The sequence below is a fragment of the Canis lupus genome, chromosome 28 (genome assembly GCF_003254725.2).
Source record: "Canis lupus dingo isolate Sandy chromosome 28, ASM325472v2, whole genome shotgun sequence".
NCBI classification, from domain to species: domain Eukaryota; kingdom Metazoa; phylum Chordata; class Mammalia; order Carnivora; family Canidae; genus Canis; species Canis lupus.
In genome coordinates, this window is record NC_064270.1 from 28152631 (window position 1) to 28160928 (window position 8298).

An 8298-nucleotide genomic window follows, 5' to 3' on the forward strand; every position below is an offset into this window, starting at 1 on the left:
AAGTGAGGTAGGAGTCTGTGGACCAACACCCAAGTGTGGCCTTGGCAGCTCTGGGGACACCGTCCTATTTTCAACAAGTGATTGCTGTTAGAGGGTGAGCTAGTAAAAATGTTCCCCTGAACCCATCGTGAATTGCAACAGGAGGAAACACTCCATCACTGAGGAGTGACACTAATGTATTCTATTAGATTTGCTTATCATGTTAAAGAGCATATTAAAAGGAAATGTTTGGAAAAGAGATGCCATAATGTGGTATGATGGATTGAGAATTCCTAATTTGGAAAAAATGTGCTAAGACAACATGATTGATGTGAGTGACCTACTTTATTTTATAAGAAAGTATGAGTTGCCTCGGGCTCATTGGTACACATATTTGGAAAAAGTTGTTTTTTTTCCACATTAAGTTTTTATTAACATTTTCAAAAGAGCAGAAACACCATAGAAGGATATAAGTTGTGACTTGTCAATGCAGATGTGTTTGTAGTCACTTGCTGCTTAGAAAAACTTATCCCCTTGCTGGAAGGGTTTCTGAATTAGGAGTTTCTTGCCAAGTGAACACCTGATGGGGAGAAATATGACACCTTTTTCACTGATAAAAAACGACAGGGAAGGGGCATTTTTATTTCAGGCACAAATGGGTCTTCTGCTACTTGTAGCTAGTGATCTCTCAGAATGATTAACATTTCATGGAGCCTCCTGGCCACCTTCCTGCAGCAGAGCGCAAAGGAAATTGAGGCTGATTTAACCATTTTATTTCTCCTCTGGAAACTGGAGCCCAAAGTTGTGGTTCTCCATTCTCAAAAGAAGCTGCTTGGTCTGGAATTTGGGAACTCTAGGGGTTTATCCCAGAAGCAGAACTGTGGGGGTTCCAACAGAGGGTTGGTGGCTGACAAAACACTCTGTTACCATTAAAATGACGTTGCCTGGGAGTTTAAGACTTAGGAAATGCCTACGGTACAAATGTTTACAGAAGAAAGTGGGATCTGAAGAAGAAATATGTATTGAAAAGTGGAGGTAGAAGAATAAATTGGTACAAGCTTTCTGGAGGGCAATTTGTCAACTTGTCACCAAAGCCTTAGATTTCTGCATGCCTGTGGACCCAGAAATCCACTCCTAGAAAGTTCTCCTAAAGAAACAATCATGAATACTCAGAGAGTTTGCAGTAATTAAGATGTTCTCTATAGATTTCTAAAATTAAAGAAATTGACTCTCTAAATGTCTGCAGTTGGGGGTTACTTAAATAAATTCATGCATTTAATGCAGCTGTTGACATGGTAATGTAGAATAACAACACTGTGGAAAAAGTTTCGTGATAGTTTATTAAATAGGAATAGTGGGTTAGAAAATGTTATGCATAGTATGATGCTATTTGAACAACTCTGCATACATATACCTACTTAATTCTTAGACCTATGCATTATACACTTCAGTAGACATATGTGCAATGTCATATATGTTATACTATTTTATGTATATATATATATACATATACATAAATGTATATAATATATACAGTATATGTGTATAGTGTATCTTTTTGGGGGGTGAGACATTCATCAAGTGCTAAGAATAACTTTTCCTAAGGAGTAGATTTTACAGGTCCTGTTTGTCCCTCTCCTTTTGTGTGTTTTCATGTTCTACAATAGATATGTTTCCCTTTCGTAATAAGTAAAGCAGCTATTAAGTGGAAAATCCAAGAGACTCAACAGATTACTTAATAGAAACAATAAGAGAATTTGCAAGGATTCCCAGACACAAACTAAACAGTTTTCTCATATAATAGAAATAGCCAGTTGAAAATATAAAAATTGTTCCTTTCGCTACAGCAAAAACAAAACAAAGCATAAATCACCAAAAAATTGGAAATACCCTAATTTGTGTAAGAAATGCCTTAGACCTGTTTAGAAGCAAGTTTGAATATACTGAAGAAAATCTAAATAGAGCACCTGGGTGGCTCAGTCGGTTAAGAATCTGCCTTCAGCCCAGGTCATGATCCCAGGGTCCTGGAATCTAGCCCTACATCTGGCTCCCTGCTCAGCAGGGGTCTGCTTCTTCCTTTCTATCTGCCTCTCCCCCGCCTCATGCTCTCATTGTTTTCGATTTCTTAAATAAATAAAAGAAATCTTAAACAAAAGGAAAATCTAAATAAAATATGTTTCTGCTTGGAATGTCGAAATATTGTTAAGATCTCAGTTCTCCCCCCAAGTTAACTCGTTTATAAATTTTATGCAACTTCAATAAAGTTTCTGATTAAAATAACTGGCAAGTTGACTCGCAATATTATCTAGTATTATCTGCCTACAGAGGGCAGATACATGAGGATAGACAATTTTTGTAAAAGAAGAAAAATGAGACGGGGCTTGCCCCATTGGACTTGAATAATACTACAAAAGTCAGAATAATTAAGCAGTATGCTAATGTACAAATATCAAATAGATAAAGAAATAAAACAGAATGTAGACTAGAATAAAATAGGCTAATGGAATAAAATGTAAGTGATGTGAAAGAGATTGTAATTTGTATTTGTGGAGAAAGGCTACATTCGGTGCATCAATGGTGCTGGAATAATCAGTTACCCATTCAAGAGGGGAAAAAAATAGGTTTTCACCTCATGTCACATTTACAGAAAAAAAATTCCTAATGTTTTAAAGATGCACACATTTTTCAAAATTATAAAAGTTGCAAAAGAAACAAGATAAAAATAATTCCATAATCTTAAAAATGTGAAAAGCCTTCCTTGAAAATAGACAAGCCTCAGAATCCATAAAGAAAAGAAACTAGGGGAATCCCTGGGTGGCATAGAGGTTTAGTGCCCGCCTTCAGGCCAGGGCGTGATCCTGGAGACCCGGAATCGAGTCCCACATCAGGCTCCCTGCATGGAGCCTGCTTCTTCCTCTGCCTGTGTCTCTGCCTCTCTCTCTCTCTCTCTCTCTCTCTCTCTCTGTGTGTCTCTCATGAATAAATAAATAAAATCTTAAAAAAAAGAAAAAAGAAAAGAAAAGAAACTAACAATTTTACCTGCATAAATATTCAAATCTTTGGTATGGGAGATACACACTATAAACACAAGACAAACTAGGGACATACTATAACTGATATGACAAGCAATTGGTTAAAAGCTTTACTATATAAAGGGCTGCATTACAATAAGAAAAAGACCATCACATCAATAAAAAGATCAGGAGACAGAAATGAACATTTTACAGAAGAAGAAATACAAATAGCCACTAAATGTACCAAAAAAAAAAAAAAAAAAAGAAGCTCAACCTCATTAACTAGCAGTTTAAAATGAGAAGACAATAATATTTTCCCTCATCACTATCAAAGTCTTAAAAAGGAAGAGAGTACTCAACGTATTGAGGATGCGGAGAAATATTTTTGACCCATGACAGGGAACTGATCCAATGGAAATATTACAAAATGGCCCAAGAGATGTAGAACATTCTGCAGTTGGTCGAAGGAAAGAGGCAGACCTACCTATGTGAAGATTAAAAAAAAGTCCAAGAGACAATATCCTTGTGATCTCAATTTCTGTTTAAGAAGTAGGCAAAAAAAAAAAAAAAAGAAGTAGGCAAAACTATTGGTGTATTGAGAAGAATTTCTACAGCGGACTCTCAGTGGCAGTGGAATGGGGGAGGCGTCTTCATTGACTCTTTCCTCTTCTGTCACATTTACATTTTTTATGATCATGTATCGCTTTTATAATAAAAAGCAACGCGCATCTGACAGCTCTGCCCAGAGGGGTGAGGCAACTTGCCCAAGGTGGACAGTACGTGAAGACCAGCGGCTCTGGGTGTCCCAATGCCCAGGCTCCCACTGCCCCCAAGGTTCCTTCTTCCTGCTGAGGAAGAGCTTCACCCCCATGGAACCCATGAAGCACCCTGAAAAATGCCATTTGTCGCCACCTGTCGGCCATGCATGGCATTGGCTTAATGGGTTTCAAGTGGGGCCATGAGCCGGACGTTGTAATGGGACAGCTCAGTCAGTGCCAGGGCCAGTTTGCCCACTTGCCTCCTAAGGAAATCCTGTGAGGCCGTCTGTGGTTCTAGAAGGACCCCCTGAGAAATACAAATCAAAACCACAATGAGATACCACCTCACACCAGTGAGAATGGGGAAAATTAACAAGACAGGAAACCACAAATGTTGGAGAGGATGTGGAGAGAGGGGAACCTTCTTGCACTGTTGGTGGGAATGTGAACTGGTGCAGCCACTCTGGAAAACTGTGGAGGTTCCTCAAAGAGTTAAAAATAGATCTGCCCTACGACCCAGCAATTGCCCTGCTGGGGATTTACCCCAAAGATACAGATGCAATGAAACGCCGGGACACCTGCACCCCGATGTTTATAGTAGCAATGTCCACAATAGCCAAACTGTGGAAGGAGCCTCGGTGTCCTTAGAAAGATGAATGGATAAAGAAGATGTGGTTTATGTATACAATGGAATATTCCTCAGCCATTAGAAACGACAAATACCCACCATTTGCTTCAACTTGGATGGAACTGGAGGGTATTACGCTGAGTGAAGTAAGTCAATCGGAGAAGGACAAACATTAAATGTTCTCATTCATTTGGGGAATATAAATAATAGTGAAAGGGAATAGAAGGGAAGGGAGAAGAAATGGGTAGGAAATATCAGAAAGGGAGACAGAACATAAAGACTCCTAACTGGGAAACGAACTAGGGGTGGTGAAAGGGGAGGAGGGCGGGGGGTGGGGTTGAATGGGTGATGGGCACTGAGGGGGGCACCTGATGGGATGAGCACTGGGTGTTATTCTGTATGTTGGCAAATTGAACACCAATAAAAAATAAATTTATTATTTAAAAAAAATAGAAGGACTCTCTGAGCTGAGGAGTGGTGAGTCGGCTAGGGATTCCTTCTGCCACCCACACGAATGTTCCTGGATTTGCTATATGGGGAGACCTCACAAAGCTGGTGGCACAGGGCATTCCTGGTGGGGTGGTGGAGGTGGGCCTCAAAGTCCATGATGTCAGCTTGTACTGTAAAGTGCTTTATAATGTGCTTTTCCATCGATTACCTCATTTGATTTCCAGAATCATCTCCTGAAAGAAGAATCAGCGGACTGTTATTCCCATTCCAGAGGAAACCACTGAGACTCAGGAGGCTGAGCCACTGGCCAGGTCATACAGCCGGGAGGTGGGGAAGAAGGAATGAGAGGTTGGGTCAGCTTGGCCTTCATTCCCTGCTCCTGCCACACTGCTGCTTCTCTTCTGGAAAAACACCCACCCACCCTCGGTGCCTGGAAGCAAGTTCCCCTTGCTGGAGATTGGCCTTGACCATGGACACTGTGGAGTTTTCTGCGTGGTCTAGGATGACTTCTGGCCCCAGCCCCTACCCCAGTGCCTAGCATGCCTGGGTCTTCTCTGCCAGCATTTTTCTCCTTGGCAGCTAAGACTGGTTGAGTTGACTGTTTAAGGGGCCCAGGAGAAGTGCACAGATCTGAACATTCTCCAACAGAGGTTATCATTGCCCAGGAAAGGCTTCTAACCACCAGAACCTGGTCTGGGAGCCCCAAGAGGCATTGGTTCCCACTTGTGCTACATCAATCTAGAATAATGCCTGCCATACAGCAAGTGCTCAGGAAAGGTTTGCTGAATCAGTAGATTGGTAAGATCCTGGGTACCCACTCCAGGTTTTTGGATCTCACCCTGACCTCAGGCTATCCCTGTCCCCACCCTGAGACTCTTCTTCCCCCAATATAGCATGGGTGTGGGCCAGTCTCTGGGACTTGAAGCAATGCCACATGGCTAAGGGACACTACGAGCTTACATTCAGAACAAAGGGGTTGGAGGAGCAGAGGCCAGCTCTGTGCAAGAGACATAGAGCCAGAGGCTGCAGAGAATGGCAGGAGGGTATCCAGAGAGCTATTCCGAGCCCACCTTTCTAGTAGTTTCATTGGCTTCAACTTCCCCAGAATTTGACTCCACCAAGAGCAGCCCCTTAAAATCAGAGACCTTGCTTTTCTGCTTCTGTTTGTCCTCAGCGCATGGCAGGTGCATGTGAATGAATGTGGGCTCTTGTAACAATCTGCCACAGTAGAAATGAATTTGGGTAGTATAAAGTTTGGGAGTATAAATGACACTATAGGCTACACAGGCCAGCTCCCTCCATTGGAACCCAGATTTGCCGACGATCCCAGAGAGAGAAGGAGAGGGAAGCAATGGAGGAGATCTGGGCAGGATGAACAAGCTGATTTTCAGAGATCAGCCAAAGCCAAGGCCAGCTCACTTGGCTTGGGTTGGGAGCCAGGGGAACCTGATTGGGAGTCACCCAGCACATACCAGAACCCCCACATTGGCTCCAGCCAAAGCTCAATTACTGCTGGGAGAGGCATGATGCTCTCATAATGAAGTCATATCTATCGAAAAGATCCTTGAGGCTACTTACCTGTGAAATAATTACATGTGCCTCAGAACTAGGAGATCAAGGATTTTTATCCAACATCCCATGATGCTCTTAAAAAAAAGGTTTCACTATAAACTGCAGGTGGGGTGGGGAGAGGCAAGATTTCTGAGCCAGGGCACCATGTTTTAATTCCACCTTTTATGTTTTGGCATCATCTCATCTACGTGTATATATCTCTCTATAGACATATTAAAACAACATTAAAGGAGATTAAAAGAGCAACAATTGTCATCCATAATCATATTGCTATAACTCAGTTGTACCCACATGCATACACTTTATTTAATTACACAGGCCATACACCAATGTACTTTCATTGTCAGAAGCGAAACCATCAAGAAGTATACATTGTATAGTTGTATACATACATTGGAGTCAGTAATCGTGCCTGGTGCACACCATTCCCCCACCTGTTCCCCTTTCTTCCCTTGAAGTAGCACTGTTGTCATTTGTGTATCTTTCCAGAATTTTTCTCTAAGATCTCATTTGAGTATATACATGTAACTGTATATTAGGTAAATGTTTTTTAAAACATTAATGGGATCATATTATGTATTGTTCTGGAATGTGCTTTATCCCCCTGTAACAGGTCTTGGAGATGTTCTTATAATACTACATATAGATAGCTACTCCCATCTTTTTAATGGTAACATGATTTTCTGTAGTATGGAAGCAACACAATTTTTTACTAGGCCTCCACTGAAGGACACATGGGTTTCTTCCAATTTTTCAATATCCTACATAGATACCACCTCACACCAGTGAGAATGGGGAAAATTAACAAAGCAGGAAACCACAAATGTTGGAGAGGATGCGGAGAGAGGGGAACCTTCTAGCACTGTTGGTGGGAATGTGAACTGGTGCAGCCACTCTGGAAAACTGTGGAGGTTCCTCAGAGTTAAAAATAGACCTGCCCTACGACAGGGGCAGGTATATATACGACAGAATATATATATATTCTCAGCTTTGTTCAGCCTTAAGCTTTCTGCCTCTATCACGTGGCTGATGAATCTTTTTATTCATGTCAGCAGATTGTCCTATTGGGGAATGTCAGCTCCACAAGGGCAGAGATTTTGTATTTTCTTTACTTCTATGTCCTCGGCGCTCATCCCAGTGCTTGCTCGGCAGCCGTGCACAGTATATATTTGTTGGATGAAAAACTGACCAGCAAGAGAAGGACATAGCTGCAAACCATTTTAACATTAATGCTTGTCTAATGCTGGAACTTTACAGAGGCATGTTTGCTTCCTAATCACATTCTGTCCTTGGAACAACTGTGTGAAGTCAGTAGATCCTACATTGTTGTTACCCCCAACTTGGTGATAGAACAGCATCAGGAGGAAAAAAACATAGGGGATTTTATATCTGGGCACACTAAATAGTAGTTATCTAGTTTCCCAAATAATCTTTGAGAGCAAGAATCATGATCCACTAAATTGTTTAAGCCCTGTTAATTGCTGGTCAGGTGCAAATTTCCTTATAAATGGTAAATGCGCTATATTGATTGAATGACTAAATGATTCCCAAATACTATAAATACATGATTGATTGATTGATTGATTGATTGATTGATTTTTGAGGGAGAAGCAGGTTTTGCTGAGCAGGGAGCCCCATGTGGGGCTTGATCACAGGAACTGGGATTGTGACCTGAGTTGAAGGCAGATGTTTAACCGACTGAGCCATCCAGGTGCCCCTAAATATGTGATTTTAAGTGGTGCCATACATCTGTGGGCACAGTCTACTAACCCACTTTGTTTTCAACACAGCAACCAAGCTATCCTGGCCCAACTTCACCCCCTGGTGGCTGGTATGGGGAATGGCCTTTCCTTCTTCCCCTGTGTTGGGGTTGATGCTTTTACCTGTTTCACCACTG